Source organism: Zalophus californianus, chromosome 17 (assembly GCF_009762305.2).
Source record: "Zalophus californianus isolate mZalCal1 chromosome 17, mZalCal1.pri.v2, whole genome shotgun sequence".
Taxonomy (NCBI): Eukaryota; Metazoa; Chordata; class Mammalia; order Carnivora; family Otariidae; genus Zalophus; species Zalophus californianus.
In genome coordinates, this window is record NC_045611.1 from 6754572 (window position 1) to 6772676 (window position 18105).

The window sequence follows — 18105 nt, forward strand, 5'->3', positions numbered from 1 at the left end:
TGTCCCCCGCACATCCAGGAAGACTGACTGGTTGGGCAACTGTCCAGGCTCCCCGATTCCTAGACAGGGGCCCTTGACCTCCTCATTCCTTCATGACTCACTATGGGGCTGTGTGGGTAACTCGCCATCCCTGCCAAGCAGTGTGCTTCTGGGGCCCCAACGCTTGGGCTGCTGGCCTTCTCGTTAGTCCTCCAGAGTGACTGGATACTACATCTTAAATCCTTCTGGCATCAAAGACCGTCACTTTGCCTTCAGATACAAGCCTGGCCTGTGGCCAGCCCACGCGTGTCACCCCGACTGCCCAGTTGGCCCTCAGGTCTCGACCCTCAACCTGAGACAGCTCATAACCTCCCAGGCCCCTGTGGATGTGCAAAGAGATGCTAATTTAGCAAATACAATTACTGGGCTGTTACCTGCTGGTATAATTAATTGACAGATGGATTCATCAGTGATTACCCTCCAGGGACTCAGGATTTTCAAGAGTGTAGGGATGCCTACTCTGGCCACTGGCTCCATGGGGGCAGTGGGAGTAAGAGAAAGGACACAAAAATGAGACACAGGCCTAGCCCTGGCCTGCCCCCCCACTTTGGCTGGCAGGTAAAGCCTGGCTCAACTCATACTCACAAAGCTATGAAACACAGTAATACTGGCTACCACTTATCCAGTGGTTACCATGTTCCAGGAACAACCATCCTGCATAATGACACAAGTGACAAGTGACACAAGAGCGTAATGGTTATCATTTCTGGAGCGCTCTCCACAGGCCAGGCCCTGTGTGAAGCACTTTATATAATAAAGTAACTTTTTGAATCTTCCCAACCATTCAACAAGGTGTGGGATATAATTGGGCCCATTATACAGAGGAGAAAAACCGAGGCCAGGAGCAGTTAAGTCCTGTGGCAAGTAAGAACCAGAGCTGGAACTGGGAGCAGGTGTAGCTGTAGATCCTCAGGGTCCGACCACTGAGCCACTCTGACAGGCACACCTGAGAGCTTCCTCTGCCTTGATGGAGGCTGCACCCCTGCTCCGAGACGCACAAGAAGTCCTTTAAACTGGAGAGGTGACACTGGCCCATGACAGACGACCAACTGCAGCTGGGCGTCCAGTTGACACCTGCCTGGAAAGCCAGGTCCTGGGGAGACGGACAATTTGTTTGAAAGAGGGGAAAGAGCCCGGGCACTCAGCCCCCTACGTGCCCACTGGAGGCGGTCTCTCCACAGTCATTAGTGCTTCCAAGGAAACAGCGGGAACTCGGGCACAGCGTCCCAAGTGCCGTCTCAGGGGCATCGGCCGGTTGCCTGGGCAACCACGCATCTGGCTGATGAGGAGAGGAACAGGCCTTGGTGCCAGGCTCCCCACCAGGCACTCCATCCTACCTGGCACTTCAGGGCCTGCAGAACCCTTGGCAAAATCCAATCATCACCCAGATCGGTCTGACCACATTTAAAAAGATTGCACGTGGCTATTTTCCCCCCTAAGCTCTGAGTTCCTCGAGGGCAGGGATTATGTCTCGTGGGCTTCTGCCTTGCTGTATGTGGTGACTGGAGCTTCTCTCAGTGTTTATAAAATGAAGGAAAAACGAAGGTTAGAAATAATGGCTGACATGTATGAAGTGCTTCTGCTGTGCTGAGCACCAAATCTAGTCTTTTAAAACCCACCGAGTGCTCCTCACTCCCAACATGTGAGCAGGAACCATGTGGGGAGTCTTGTTAAAAGGCAGATTCCCAGGGCACCTGGGTGGCTCAGTCGGTTGAGCAGCCGACTCTTGGTTTTGGCTTGTGTGGTGATCTCAGGGTCCTGGGATCGAGCCCTGCGTGGGCTCCCTGCTTAGGAGGAAGTCTGCTTGAGGATTTCGCTCTCTCTCTCTTCCCCTCCCCCCGATCATACGCGTGCTCACTCTCTCTAAAATAAATATCTTAAAAAAAAAAAAAAAAGGCAGATTCCAACTCCGTAGACCCAGGTGGGGCCCAGTGGGGCCTGGAAGTCTGTTCCCATGATACACGGGAGGAGAGGGCACTGAGGGGTTAATACCTTGCATGAGGCCATACAGCTGGTGTTGTGGGTTGAGTTGTGTTTCCCAAATGATAGGTCCAAGTCCTAACCGCTGGTATCTGTGGATGTGACTTTATCTGGAAATAGGTCTTCGCAGGCGCAATCAAGGGAAGATGAGGTCAGGCTGGATCAGAGATGGGCCCTATAGCCAACAACGTGCATCGCACATAAACAACGGAGAGACGGCCATATAAAGCTGGAGGCCAAGGTTGCAACTATGCGTCCACAAGCCAAGGAACTCCAAAAGAAGCAAGGAAAAGGACCTCCCATAGAGTTTGTGCAGGGGGGGCACAGCCTTGTGGAGGGGCGAGACCTTAATTTTTGATTTCTGGCCCCACCACTCTGAGAGGATGAGCTTCTATTGTTTTAGGCCCCCTGGTTGGTGGCACTTTCTCCCAGGAGCCCCAGGAAACTCATACAGCTGTTGAGCAGCGAAGCAAGGACGGACCTAGGAAGCCTGGCTCCTGATGGCTCCACCAGTCCGCTTCAGCCACTCAAGCTGACCCTTCCATCCCTTTTCTTTTAGGAAGATGGCAGCCAGGGCCCATCTGATGGGCTTGTGGCAGTGTGGGCGGGGGGCATGGACACCCAGGGGGCCCCTGTGCTCAGCAGCCTCTCCCAGCTCTTCCTCAGTTTGGAATTTGCGGGGTTTCCTCTTCCTGGGGGAGAAGTTGACCCCCATCTCTTTCTTGCTCCCTCAGAGGGTGGAAATGCTGGTGTTCCCACTAGGCACCGGGGTACCTGCAACATCAGCCATGTTGCAAGGACTCACCTAGACACCCAGTGGAGCTGCAGGGAGAGCTCCCCGCACTCAGGCAGGACGTTGGCACAGGGCCAGCTTCGAGTCCTTGGCAAAGAAGAGTCATGAGGCGGGCTCTTGCTCAGAACAAATGGAGCTCCTTTTCCTTTTATGAGGGTCACACATGAGCCCAGAGCAGCCCCATCACCCCAGCCGACAGCCCGGGGCCTCCTGTGGTGGGCACTGTGCCACTGCAAGGTTCTCAATCCTGGCCACAGGTCAGAGCCACTTAGGGGATTTCGAAGAGCATTCCAGTAACAGAGTCCAATCACAGGACAATCTCATCAGGAGGGTGTTGGGGGCGAGGTGGAGCCTAGGCACTTATATTTTGGGGGTCACTAGTATATTTTAAATTATATTTAAACACCAATGTGCTTAGCAGCTTTCTTCACTATAGCCAAAGGGTGGGAACAACTCAAGCGTCCCCTGATGAGTGAATGGACAAACGTGTGTATACAATAAGGTGTACGAAAAGGAAGGAAATTCAGACCTGTGTCCCAACATGGAGGAACCTTGAGGATATTATGCTGAAATAAGCCATTCGCAAAAAGACAAATACTGTATGATTCTACTTACATGAGGGACCTAGAGGGGTCAGTGTAAGGGGGCAGATGCGACCCCCATTGTACAGACAAGGAACCCATAACACAGAGGGGGGATGGTTACCTGCTCGGGGTGAACCAGGACCCCACCTCAGGTGACCTGCTTGTCCTGAGTCAGAGTCACTGATGACTGTGAGCACACCCAGCTACTGCCCCAGACCTGCTCTCAGCATTCTGGAAATGCACCCCTGTCTCCACATGGCCCTAACCCCAGGGGAAGCCACTTTCCCCAGCAGCACCCCTGCCGCCGCCGCAACAGAACGCCATCCAAGATACCTGGGAAGGGGCTGCATGTGCCTTCCAGAGCTCATCACAGCACTCTCGGGAGACTGGGTGGGGGGATCCCCAGTTTCATACTCAGCACACCCAACACTACACCCTCACCTCCCTTTGCTCACTTGCCTCCCCTACCAGCTTGTCAACTCCCAGGGGCTTAGAGGCTTGGGCAAGGCCTGTCTTGGCTCTCAGGCGTGTGCAGTATCATAAACTGAGTGAGGGGGCATATCTGAATTCGAACTTCTGCTCTGCTGCGGGTAAGCTGGGCAGCCTCAAGCGGACGCTATCACTTCCTGGAACCTTAATTTCCTCCCTCTGTAACATGAAGATGGTAGGAGCACCTGCTTCCTGCAGGTGTTGACAAGACTGTGCTATGTCAGGCTGAATGCCATCACTTTGTAGGTGCTCAATAAATCGTAGCTATTGAGTGCTGCAGGACGTTGACTGACGATAGTTAACCTCTGAGAAAACCAAGGGTGACCAGAAACCCCTGAAAGGCCCGTCAGTGGAGACATATCAAACACACTGCGGCCCCATGCACAGGGTTGTACGAGACAGCAGTTACAAGAATGAAGGAGAGCTGAAAGGTCCGCCAGGGGCTCCACCTGGCAGAACCGAACACACACGTGTGCACATGTATTTACATGCGTGTGCTGCGTAGTGCAGGGAGGGGGACATGGGTCAGGCTGATGACAACCGTCTTCCTGCAGAGGGAAGTGGCTTGAGGGAAAACCAAGGCTCGGGGCGGGGGAGTGGGGATGAGGAGCTTCGGCTTTATCTGTAACGTCTGACATTGTCATAGGAAGCCAGATCCATGTATTGTACACTTAGTTAAAAAGGAGTATTAAAAAAAAAAAATCCCCAAAGACTTCAGAAATTGGGATCATGAAGGTGGTACTGTCCTTCCACAGAATTTTCAAAGTGGTCAGAACCCCATGTTCTTAGAAAGAGCTGGAAGGTATCTGAGCTCCTAGTATTTTTGACTTTCCAGTGTTCCAGCAGATTACCTGGTTTCTGAAATAATATATGTTCGCTGGAAAACAGAATCGTACAGACTGTGTTAGGGTGGAGAGTAGAGCACCAGAATTCCATCATACGGCTCACCGCCTGCATGTTTGCATGCTGGTGGCCACCATACCATGGGTTTCTTTCTGTGTGTGCACATCACTCACACTCACACACACACACACACACACACACACCCAGGATAAATGTCTACATAAATTTAGCCCATATCAGATATGTTGGCCTTCTGTTAACCTCACCTCTGTCTCCCACCCCACCTCCCCCACCCCTGTACCCCTGAACCGATGCTAACACCCCAACATATACTAGGGTTCAGCAAGCATTTTCTGTAAAGGGCCAGATAATAATATTCCAGGCTTTTCTGGCCACCCCTGCTATGGTAGCATGAGTGGGTGGGGCTGTGCCCCCCAAATGCCCCTTCTTCAGAAAAACAGGCGGTAGGCTGGGCAGTTTGCTGCCCCTGGGATGTATCCATTCGGATCTTTCTCCGCGGCTCCACGTAATCAAATGCAAGTACACAGACAGTCTGGTCCTCAGTTTTTGCTGTTTTGTCTCCCGTTTCATTTTACAAAAAAGGGCATCACATTATACACAGGTCTCAGTGTCTTGCTTTTCCTCTCCTAACCCCTGGAGGAAGGCCCTCCAAATCAATCAGTATAGATTTCCCCGTGCTGTGTGTTTTTATAATGCCACCTCAAGCATCAGCTTTACATTTAGAAAATGAAGCAAACAACAGTCCTCCTGCCTGACCTCAGCCCTCTGGGCAGATCCTCCTGATGGGCTTTCTGGCCATGGCCATCAGCTGCTGTGACTGCCATACCTTCGTGCCCTCCCCTCCTGGCCAGGCTGCTGTGACAAAGAGCCCTTCCTCAGGGGCTACAGCCATCTGGCCGGTACACAGCCAGCCCCCTCGGTCAGCGCAGACTGCTGGGGTCTCCAGGAACCACCCGTCCTCCCCAGGCTTTCAGCCAGCCAGAGGCTTGTCCTGTCTCTCCTAGCGATAAACACGACACAGTCCCTTCCCATTCCAGGCATGGCTGAGACCCACCTTTGAAACTTGCCACTTAAGAAGACCCTATGACTTTGCAATGACTTCTCCAGTGGCGTTCCCGTGCCCGGAGTGCACGCTGAACCTGAAGTGAAAACCACAGTGGGGGCCTCTTGCCAATCCTTAAAGGGGGATGCCATTTTCTGAGGAAACACCCCTGGTTATAATAGCAACCCACCAAATAAGTTTTAAAAATGCACATACTGTACCAGAGGCTGCTCTCTTCCTCTGCCATGTGGGAGGGGTTGGCCCCAGTGAGGTTCACTCCCTGAAATGCAGGGGACAGCACAGGACAGCATCACCGGGCCCCCTGTTTCCGCCCTGTTTCCTCTGAGCAGATAAAGGGGAATCTCTATCCCAAATAAGGAGTTCCCTTGCTCAGCCTCAAGACGTAGCATCTCAGTGGGGGCCTCCGTTGTTTGCCTTAGCACTTTATCTAGTGCTCGCATTACTTCAAAGGGCATCTGATCTGTCCATCCCTTTGTTTGGGAAGCATCCGTTCCTTGGGCGGCGGGGGGGGTGGGGGGGGGGTGGGGGTGGGGGTGGGGGGTGTTGCTGACTCCTCTGGGCTGGAACCTGGGCCTGAGTTTATGAGCGAGCTGGAAAAGAGTTCAGCTCCCTAGTTAATTTACAGGTGCTCTCTGGTGCGCATGTCCCAACAGGTAACGGCGGTGGACCTGAATCTAGTGTGACGTCTGCTCCTGCCTTCCTGAGTAGGGGTCTCATGGAGAGGCAGGATTTACAGGGCGGCTGTCCCTTCCTGGTGGAGGAGGGCCCTATAGACTCGCCCAGGGAAGTCCGCGATGGAGCCAGGAGGGGGACTTGGGAGCGTGTCCATCGCGGTGATTCTAAGTTAGCTGCACAAATGGGGGAAGGGCTGGTAGAGGGACCCAAAAGCATGGAACTGTTCAGCCATTTATACTTGATTTCAGGCCGCAAGGGACCCCACAGCAGGGCCTGGAGGACACAGAAGGAGACGCAGGCGGGCTCTGAATTCTGGCTTGGACACACAGGGAAGTTACTTAGTCTGATAGTCAGTTTTCTTGTCTGTGAAAGGGAGATATAGTCCCTACCCCTCAACGACACTGTACGGCCTGATGAGGACAACACAGGGAAGTGGGGGGAAAACAGTTGGCACTCAGTAAATGTCTGCTGCTCTTTGCCCTTTTATTAAGCTACTGCGGCAGTTCTCAAATATTGGTGGGCCTCAAAATCACCTGGAGGACATTCAAGATTACGGGACAGAAGATGTGCACTTCTACTAAATTTCCAGGTGAAGCAGGCGCTGCTGGCCCAGGAACTCCCCTTTGAGAACCACTGGTTCAGAACCCCCGTGCCCACCGTGGCCAGGGGGCCTGGGGGGAGATAAGGACCAGCCTCGTTCCACGCAGATGGTGACAAAGCCAACAGATACCAATGGGCTGCTTGGCTAACGCTGACTTGGCCCCTGACTCCCTGGGTGTGCTTTTCAGGGCCCACACATCCCTGGACGTCTGCTCGAGCCAGAGGTCAGATGCCATCCACTTGGCCAGAGGGTCTTACCCAAGCAGCTGCCCGGCCCCCCACCCGGCCACAAGCCAGCCTGGTCTTCTGCCGTCATGGAAGGGCAGCTGTCAGGGGGCATCAGGCGCCTCAGAAGGGCATCTCTGTCCACTTCAGGGTGTTCCGTGAGCCCATCTGTCGGTTCTAAGAGGGCACCAGGACCCCCAGGGAGCAGGGCGTGGGTGATGGCCACCAAGTTTGTGGTGCTTCTGCCCTGTCTCCTGGTCAGTTAGCCTCGCTCCAAAACACCTTTCTATCCAGACTGTTGAGCCCGCTGCCCCGCTGGGTATTTTATGATCATCAGGTGAGGAGAGGCCCTCGCTCCTCTGTGGGGACAAGGTGCTGCTCTTTTAGGAGTCTGTTTGGCCTTGTCTCTGAGCCCACAGGGCCAACAGTCGGGTAGGAACCTCAGAGCCACACAGAACGGCGGGCCACCTTCCCCTCTGCGGCCAGACCACCCGCCACGGCCCCCGCTGAGAGCCGACCGGCATCCGGCTTTCCAGGGCTAGCTGCCCACCGCCCAACTGCGAAACGGACCGGCTGCAGACTCCTGCAGAACAAAAGGTCTTGCTCGTCAAGATGTTACCTCACATTTCTGTTCTAAAGGCTCTTCTCTAAAGAGAAAGCAAGAGAGAGAGAAAAAAATCTGCCTTAAAGGGCAGAAAACAAGTTCACCCGCAAACCATTTACGTGAAAAAACTTCCTTGTATGGTTCAGTGACTCATCAGCCCGCATCAAAGCGTGCGTGGGATGACACACCAAAGCTCTGGTCCCCCCTTCCTTGTCTGGCGAAAAAAAAAAAAAACAACCCACAAATGCACTTCTTTCTTGGCCATTTGGAGAGCCGGCTGTCATGCACCATCTCTGAGGCCCAGGGAGTACCTTCCCACACAAGGAGGTGGGGGTTCCTGATGGCCAAAGCTCAAGGCCAGCCCTCTGGTGGGGGCTGGGGAAGCCCCGCTTGGGGCAGGAGGGTACAGAGGAAAGGCTTGGGGTCCCAGAGATGTGCTGCAAACCCAGCTGGTCCGTTTTCTGCTCTGTGGCCTGGGCCAGGTCATTACACCTACCCCACCCTGGGGCTCCAGGTTCTGAACCTATCGACTGGGGACAGCTGGGGTGGGGGGGGGGTGTCTTGAGGGGTGAGGATTACTTAGCAAGCACCTCTCACTGCCTCTGGCCTGTAGATGGGGGGTGCTCAACACATGCTCCCCAACCCCCAACCCTTCTCGCAGAAACTCCAGCTCCCCGTCTACACAGCAGTGTTTTACTGAAAGATCTGAAGTAACGAAAGAGTATAAAACCATAAAAAGGAATGAAGTAGATCCCTATGTGCTGCCAGAGAGATGACCATGATATGTAATTAAAGGGTCAAGGAGCAAGGAACGAAACAGTGTGGGTAATATGGTCTGGGTGGTTTTCAAAGAGGAATAGTCACAGGACCTTCTGAAAGCCCCCACAAGAGGCTCACAGGCCTGCCTTGGGGACAGTGGGTATGGGGAGGAGACTGCTCCTCTCACACCTTCCTGTGCCCCTGCCATACACACCCACAGCTTTCATTCTCCTTAAATGTCCACAGAGGCCATCTGGGGTGGGGGGGCTGACGGCAGAGGGGTACGAGGGAATCTTTTGGGGGGACAGGAATTTGGGTGGGGGTTATTCAGGTGAATACAATAGTCAAAACTCACTACACCCAACAGTCAAAATGTGTGCATTTTGTTACATGTCAGTCATAGCTTTTGGTTTTTTTTTTTTTAACTTAAGATGTATGAATAGGTTTACAGGCAGTGGGAATTTTTTAAGTTCTTTCCGTCCTTTTGGGTATCAAAAAAAAGACCTTCATCAATACAACTGTTAAATGTCCTGTGGCTGGAGGACCCTTGTACACTGCTGGCAGGTATATAAGTCGGTATGACCACTTTGGAGAACTTTGGGGCACTGTCCACTAAAGGGGGTTGCAAAACATATCTGTGCCAACAGAAGGCAGGACAGTGGTCTTCTCTGGTGGTGGTGGAGGAGCAGAAGGGCTTGGGGGCCGAGGAGATGCCTGGGAGGCAGTCGCTCTGCTCCTCAATCTGGGTGATTGTTACTCAGGTTAATTCTGTGAGAATTTGGGAGGATTCATCCAGCAGTACGCTTTTGATCTGTGTCCCTTTCTGCATGTAATCCTTCAATGAAAAGTTAACTTAACAGACAGACTCAAGTGGCCCATGTCTATGCCACAGAGAGCTCTGGTCAGGGGCTGTGGAGATGCACTGCAAGGGCCTCATGCTTGCTGGGCACTCCCCTGCCTCGCTGGGCTCAGAGACGGGGTTGCTGTGCTCATGTCCCCACCCTCTCTACGTCCGTGGTGGTACCACCTCCTGCTGGAAGGACGAGGGTGGGCTTGGAGACCAACCGCCCTAAATCAGACCCTGGCTCTGCCTGGTTCTGGCTGTGCGACTATGGACAAGCCCTTTACCCTTTTAGCTCCTCCTTCAAGATGGGCCTAATCAAACTTGGGGAAGATTTCAAGAGAGTAAACACACACACACACACATGCACGCACACACGCACGCACGCACACACACAACACATGCACGCACACACGCACGCATGCACACACACACACACGCATACACGAAAGCCCCCAGCACAGCTCCTGAACAATCGCTCTGTCTACAGAGCCACAAGGGCATGAGATCTCCTTCCCAGGGCTACCCAGCCCTCTGCCACTTGTTAGTTTCAATCCCCAAAGCTGCCCTTGTTATTAGTTATAGGGCCCCAATGGCCCACTGAGTCTCTGGAGACTGTGGCCCTCCCGGGGGCTGGCAGCCTGAGCCCCAGTGGCCTCCACTCAGTTCCACGGAACACAGGTGCCAGCTAAGCGGCCTGCAAGGGCCTCTGCTCCGACATGCTGACCCTCCGCTGAGCACCCCCGTCCCCAGTCTTGGGCTGGGATGAGCCCTGCCTCTTGGGGAAAGCCACCCCTTTCACCGTTCTCCACTGAGTCCCTGTGACCCCCTCTTAAGAAGTCACAAGGCTCACTCTGATCAAGAGCTACAAATGCATCTGCATCAAATTCCGGCCTTTCTGACCTGGATGAAGCCGACATGTGCCTGGGCCCATAAGAGGTCTGCGACCAACTTCCACTCATCCTTGTCCCGTTTCCCTGTTTTACCCCCTTTCTCAGAGTGGACGGATAACACTCATGCCTTTTCCAAGCAGAGGAGAACCAGGCCCAGAGCGTCAGCCTGGAAGCTTGACAACTTCTCCCATGAGCAAGCCCCAAAGCAGCACAGAGCAGAGACAACAGGACTAGATGTGGATCCCAGCAACGCTCGATGGGTGGCGGTCTAGGAGGTCATAAAGCAGGGCGGAGGGAAGCTTTTGCTCCCTCTGTCAACTCTGGTCAGCCCGCAGGGGCTCTGCTGGGAAGAGTTCTGCCCCCGGGGAAAGGAGCACAATGACTGATTAGTGATGCCTGTCACGGGCCCCCTGCGGGCTGATGGCAGGCCTTGCCTGTGCGGTCCTTCTGCTGGAGCTGTCTGCTAGGACCCTTCTGCACAAAGGGAAACAGCATCTTTGATCATTAAAGCAGAAGAAGAATAATCAACATTGATCTAACACTTACTCACATGGCAGGTGCCCTTCTAAGTTCTTTACTGCTATTGACCCATTTAATCCTTACAAGAATCTAACGAGCTTGGTCTTACTGTGAGTCCCACTTTATTTAGGAGGAAAAGTAGGCTGAGAGAGGAAAGTAACTAGTCCAGGGTCACACTGCCAGTGAGTGGTGGAGCCGAGATTTGAACCCAGGCAGTTAGGCCCCGAGCTCTCACGTTTAGGCCCTGAAGAAATTATTCCTTTGGGAGCAAACGGGCAAATGTGGTTAAGAGCCACAAAGAACACTGCTTCTCTTCCAGAACAGTGGCCACTGCTCTGGAAATCTGCCTTAAAAAAGTAGTTCCAAAGAAGTAGAAGCTTAGGATCGGGGGAAAGGCATGACTGCATTATCCACCGCTGAGGGAACCGGAGAGCCCGGATGCCCAACCATAGCGAGTCGTGTGGTAAATTAGGCCACAACCTCCTCATAGATGTTACGCAGCCGTTACAGAGCTGATGCACATAGGCCTGGCCACGTCGAGACGTCTCAGTGGCAAGGCTGTGCCGACGCTAGAGGGAGGGTCTGTGCTGTGCCCCTGGCCACAGCCACCAAAGCCCCCACGCAAAGGCCGACGAGGCCGGGAAGGACATTTGCGAGAGTGAAATCGGACGTCGGATGGGGGCTGGCAGGAGCCCAGTGGCTTTGCCCTTGGTGTGGCTGCGAAGGTGTTTTCAAGATGGCCATAAAAAGGATGGAGAGCGCGAGGGGAAGAAGGACACAGAGGAGGGAGATGGGGGCAGGGAGGGGTGCACAGGGGTCACTGCCTTCCCTCCAGACAAGGGGGCGTCCTGGCCGGGGCAGGCAAGCCCAGCCAGGAGCCACACCGGAGGGCAGTGGCCCAGTGCAGCGGAGTCAGGAGCCAGGCTGGGTCTGGGCGCGCAGAGCCTCGATGTTGGCGTCTGAGGACACTGATGTGTTTGGGGCAGGTGTGGAGGTGGGCTGGTCCTGAGCTTGACCTTCTGGGCCCAGGAAAGGTGGCCTGACAGTGGTCCTGGGGCGTGCAGGACAAGGTAGGGCAATCAGCCTTTACCCACGAGAAATGGGACTGCCGAGCCAGAGGCTTACTCCCATAATCCTCGCGCTGATGTCTTCGAGACTGAGAGAAAAATGTAAAGCTCTCATGAAATGCCGAGCGAAACAGAGACACTGAGGCCCAGTGTGCGCCAGACACCGGAAGAGAAAGGAGCTGAGGGCCGGCTGGCCAGTGCCAGCCCACGAGTGCGAGGAACTGTCTGATGTGCGCGCACGTGTCTGCTGCAGCCACACACACGTGTGTGCAGCTGGGAGCCACGTTCCCGGTGGTCGAGCTCCACCCCAGGTTTTGGACTCGGAGTTCTGTCCACACTGCAGCTCTGCCACTGACCCTGAGCGAGGGGTTTAAACTCTCAGCCTCGGTCTCCACATCTGTGAAATGGGAAATAGGGAGACCAGGCTCCTCCTAGGGCTTGTGAGGATTCAATGGGGTGATGACGGTCACTTGCTGCCTTTGCTGAGGGGGGAGATGGATGAAGACTCGGGGCACACAGGCTGTGGCGGGGGGGGGGGGGCAGCTCGGGGAGGTTTGCGGTTGGGTCCAGAGGCGTCTAGGGGTCATAGATGCAGGACTAGCCGTGGCTCTTCCCCAGGAGGAAAGGCCCAAGAATGAAGAGGGAGGTGGGTCTAGGAGGAAGGTCAGAGTTGGGGGTGATGGCACCCACTGTAGGGTCCACCCTTCCCTAGGAGCTTCCCTCTGGGGAAGGGGCATCAGCTCTAGGGCCCTTTGTCTCTCTGACCTGGTTCCCTGGGAATCTGGGCACCAGCTGGACCACCCCCTCTCACCAGGTGGAGATGGGGTGAGGCGTCCAGCCCCCCTGAAGCCTCCTATGGGGGCAGGGACCTAGGATTCCAGCTGCAGTCTTCACCTCTGGGCCTCCAGTTCTTCACTTGCACACGGGGGCCCCTGATGGTGGCTATGCCTTGGTGGAGGCTCCAAGCATGGGATGGGCTCACCCCCACGTCAGACTCAGCCAGGGCCTGATGTGGAAGCTCGACTGTGGCATCATTAGGAGCTGGCTGTCCTTGGTAATGCCCTTGGCCCCCTCATCTATGAGATGGGGTGGTGAAGACTGCGCAGGACCGTGAGAGGATTAAGGGAGTGCGTGTGCATGAAGTGCCAGGCACAGCAGTGCTCAAAAGCCTTGAGGAACAGCAGCCGCCCACCGCAGGTAAGGCCCTCCTGAGGACACTTCCCACCCATCCCCAATTCTAAAACACGCCTCGCATGGGCAGCGCAGGGGCTGGGGGGTGGGGCGGTGGGGGGCACTGAGCCACACTGATCGGAGTGCCTGCGAGGCTCTCACAGTGGCTGCCAGCCCCCTTATAACTCCCTCATGCACAGCAGAGCATCCCACCCCGCCCGGACCCAGTGAGCAAGGTGCTGGATTATCCCCATCTGACAGAGGAGAAAACTGAGGCTCAAATAAACCCACCGCGCACCCAACACACTCCTAACATGGTTACCCCTCACATGCAACATCCTCTCTCTCTCACACACACTCATTACCTCGCACAGGCGTGTGCATCCCGCATTCTTTCCACCTTCCTGCTCTGTACAGAGAGGGACAGAGCCAGGGATGGGGTGACCCTGAGGCTGCGGCCACCCCAGGGGTTTGGGGAAACCTGCTCGGGGAGAGGAGACAGCGTGGCCAGGGCAGAATGCCAGACAGGATACAAACCTGAGCTGGGATTTTCCCAGAGTCCAGGGCATGCCTCTGCCCCGCAGCCTTGGGCCAGGAAAACAGGTCAGCCTCTCGTCTCGTGCGGAGCCCGCTTCTCCGCCCCCAGCACTTGGGATAACCCAGCTTCCCCCGGGGATAAAACCATCTTGGTTTTCAAGATTTCTGTGCAACAGCCCACACTGGAACCCCTCTCAGGAAGTGAAAAGGCCGTTTTTCAGAGCTGGAGACTCCGGAAGTGCCAGCTATGTGAAACAGGTGTATCTCGCTCCTTGTGGGCTCCCTTATGGGCCTGGTGCATGCCTCGTCCCAGCCAGGGGCTGTCCACCCCGACAGGCCTGACCCGCACAGTTGTGCACACCCAGGCCTCTTGCTTCAAAACTTGGGACACAGAAACAGGCCAGTCTTCTCGCAGCTTTGTAAACACACATCACGCCCTCATATGCCTTGCACACAGGGACGGGGCTGTCCCCTCATGGCCTTGCACACGTTGGCAGGCTTGTCCCTTCCCGGTCTTACACACACAGGCCTGTCTCCACAGGACCTGGCCTCCAAGGTGCATCTCTGACTCAGAAATGAGGCCTCATTAACTCAGTACAACTGTTTATGCTTCCACACCCCTAGGAACTGGCCTCAGGTGTCAAACCACCCAAACCAAACAGGGCTGGCGTCCCCAGGGAGCCCTCAGGACAGCATGCTCTGCTCCAGAGGACACTGGGGGGGCTAGTGCTACTGTCCCACCACCCAGAGTAGCCCCGTCCCCCCTCCTTCCTGGGCCTGGAGAAGCTGGCTGTCCTCCTGCATGAAGGTCTCCCTGAGCAGTGCTGGCCAAAGGCAGGAGGCCGAGTGGAAGAGGGGTGCAGGCGGAGGGGCAGGGGGAGCAGGGAAGGGGAACCCGGGAGCTGGGACCCTTCTGGGTAGCCTTGGGAGCGTGGGCCAGTGACTCAGATGTCCTCCCATGCAAGCGTCAGTAACAACGGACTATTCAGGGAGACCAAACGATGCTCAAAATACAGGGTCCGGGCCAAAAAAACTCACCAAGCGGACTGTGACAGCGCGAGAAGGCAGAAGCTGGCGCTGAAGTCACTGAACAGGATTACGAGCCGGAGGTAAGAAGCTCACACAGGTATCCTATTTACACTCTGTCTTGTCCCACAACACCACTTGGGGCAGACTGAGCATTTCTCAGCTTTTTTCTAATTATCCTTGCCCCCCACCCCCACCCCAGAAGTCTTCTTAGGCATTTTCCTACTTCCCTTCCTCCCTATGAAATTAAATACTAAAACATAAGATTTTGTTGAATGGGGTTGAATTTCAGAGGGCCACGTACTATTGTAATAACTTCAGGTTTTTTAAGCCCCAAAGAACCAATTGCTCCCCTTGGGAGCAATTCTCTGTTGAGAATGCCCTAGAGACAGCAGTACAACTCAGTAAAAACCAAGCCAATGGGAGTGTAGTATTTAAGAGGCAACATTCCTTACAATTAAAGAATGGGTTCTCCATATGCACACACATGTTGGTGTAGGGGAAAGGACAAAAACAACATGTAGAAAATTTTGATCAAGCTGAGGTTGCAGGATTTCTAAAGTCCTTATTTTTGATTTTCTAAAAAGATACTGAAAAGAGAAAAAAGGAAAAGCCAAGAAGGTTGGTTACAAATATGGCGAAAAGAGAGGCTCCATCAGCAGAGGCAGGAGGTCACATCCTAAGTGGGCTGAAGAGTCCAAAGCTCAGAATCAGGCATAGCTGGATCAAGCAGGAGGCAGGGCAGCCCCACAGATCTGTACTAAGATCTGCTGTGAGGCTATGCCTAAGTCATTAGACCTTTCTGAGCCTTGGTTCCCTCATTTGCCGAATGACAAAGCACAGAAAAGTACACAGCATGCCTGGTACATTGTAACTGCGTCTGAATTAATGAACACTTCCCTAGAGTCTACCCAGGCCCTAAGAGAACCAGAATTCGAATCCAGGTCTCTCAGCTGATTTTGCTAGCCCGAAGGGCCTCCAAAACAAAATTTCTTCGCCATTTTAAAAAGGAAGGAGAACATGACTCTTCCAATCTCATCAAAACTGAAACCAAGTTGCTGACACTAAGATACCACTGCCACCTGGTGGCAGCATACCTAAATTATGGGGGGGGGGGCAATTGTCAAAGGAGGAAAACTGCCCAGCGTCTTACACCCACCTAAGACACGAGTGAAAGCTTATACAGTGATAACAAAGGTCACCATCTGCCACTTGGCAAAAGGGCCACACACTGCCAGGCATTTGCCAGTTCCTTGAAACTCTGACTTGGGTTTCCTGGATGCTTTTGTTTGTTTTTATTTTTTTAGGTGGGGTGGCTTTTGTTTTTTTTAAATTTAACAACCATAAAGAAACCAAATGCCACCAAAACTGAGCGCAGACATTCAGGTCTTCCTGAACACTGCTGGAAGCCCAGCGATCCCCGATTCTGCACCTGTTCAGTCAATGTCTGAGAATTAAACTTGACGTTTAAATTTGTACGTTTCAAGGTTGTCACTTTCAAATCATCTTTCTAGCCAGTCAGTCTCCGAAATTCAGCTCTCCATGCCCACCATCTTAGTCACCCCTCCTAGCTGCACACTACTCACGAGTTCCCCAAGCACCGCCTCTTAGGTGTGCCCATAGGCCGTAGACAACAGATGAAGAACACGCAGCCAGACGCAGCGCTCTGAGGAGTACCACTGAAGACAGCCAACCTCTCTCTCCCTTGGCATGGGTCTTGGCCACCTCTGCAATGAGGCAATTTCCCCACCTGTCAAGTGGACAGTATGTCTCCAAGTCCTTCCTGCCCCTTCCTGAGCTAAGACAAAGCAAGGCAATCACCTACTGAGCTTTCCACTCACTTGGAAAACACATACGGACAACAGAAGGGGGAGGAGGCCAAGCAGCCCAGGTCTGCGGCAGTGAAATGGCCCCTTCCTGCAGTAGCTCCCCAACCACACCATCCCTATTATCTTCCCTGCCCCTCGACTGCTCCGGCATTTGACTCCCAGACGGGCCCCCAGCAGGTCCTGACATAAGCCCTGCCTGACGGGGCCGCAGAGAGCCAGGCCTCAGGGACGAGGGATAATCTTGCTGGGGAAATTGAGCTCTCAGCAGCTCCTACTGACTCCGAGGGCAGGAATGTGCCACCTTGCCTTCCTCCCTGTCACCTGCTGCCTTCTGCCTACATTCAGAAACTTGTGGGCATGAGAGAGACCCAGGTTTGACCCCTGCCTCCAGCCCTGACTAGCTATGGGAGCCGGGCTCCAGCCGAGCCTCACCTTCCTCATGCATGAACTGGGAGCAGTGATAGTCATCAGCCTTACCCGGGCTGTGGCGGGTGTGAAATGGCCACAATGAGCCCAGCTTCATGGGCCTGGCACACAGTAGGTGCTCAATAAATTCGAATCCTTTCCCTCTGCAGTCCCAACTTGGAGACTTCTTGTTGAGCTTCTGAGATTGCCACATGGGCAGCGAGCAGGAGGACCTGCAGCTGTCGGGGGAGTGGGGAGGAGTGGCCCTCTTTGGGGCCAGGAATGTCATTTTCCAGGGTTGTATTTCCGTCCTTGGGCCAGCTGTGATGAGAGTCCCTCAGAGGCATGGGAGGAATTCCGAGTGTTCCCTTGGTCAGCCCAACGTGGCACGCGGCCTCACGCCCTGCACAGGGCCTGCCGCTCGTCCTCTGCAGCTCTCCAGCTTACTATAACGACTGACAGCTCAGGACACGCACCGCTCATTCCAGCCATACCCTGCTGGCTCGGTGAGGCCACGGGACTGTCACGGCTTGTTCTAAACTAAAAGATCAGAAAGGGGGAGGGAGGGGGCGGCGGGGGGCATAAGGAGAAGCTGAGGGCACATTCCACAACCTGGAGCAGAATGTGGATTTCCCGGGGGCTGGGAGGATCCTTTGCAGCACATCTGGCCCCTGGGTCTTGAAAGTGACCAGCAAAGGACTCATTTCCTTATGTGCTAAAAGTCTCCGGACCATCCTATGCAGAGGGTGAACAGGAAAATTAGGCCAAAGAACCAGGTAACTGAAAGGAAGTGAAAACTGTGGAAGAATGGTTGGGTGTTTGAATCTCTGGCAGATTTATGTTTGGAGCAACCTTCAGAAGTTACTTTCAACCCAGCATCTTGAGACCCCAAACCCTGCCTCACCCGGCCCCTCAGGAGAGCCCCTGTTCTGAAAGCAAGGGCTTCTGTGATCCCTTTGGAAGCAGACACAATGCTAGAAAGCCCATGAGCAAAGTCAGTGGCCAACGGGGCAGGAATGCCATCGCAGGGAGAAAGGCATCAGACATCAGAGGGAGAAGGGGGAGAGGCTTTTACACAATGGGGCGAGGCTCCTCAGCTGAGCCGTCTGGAAGGCAAGAGATGTCCGCCCTCACACCTCTGGG

General features: G+C 54.3%; 1 protein-coding gene across 2 annotated transcripts in view; it reads right to left on the bottom strand.

Moving 5' to 3' along the window:
* The window catches only part of LOC113936058 (c-Maf inducing protein), a 230248-nt gene that overhangs the window by 58500 nt on the left and 153643 nt on the right, over nucleotides 1-18105 (bottom strand). The gene's annotated exons all lie outside the window — the stretch shown is intronic.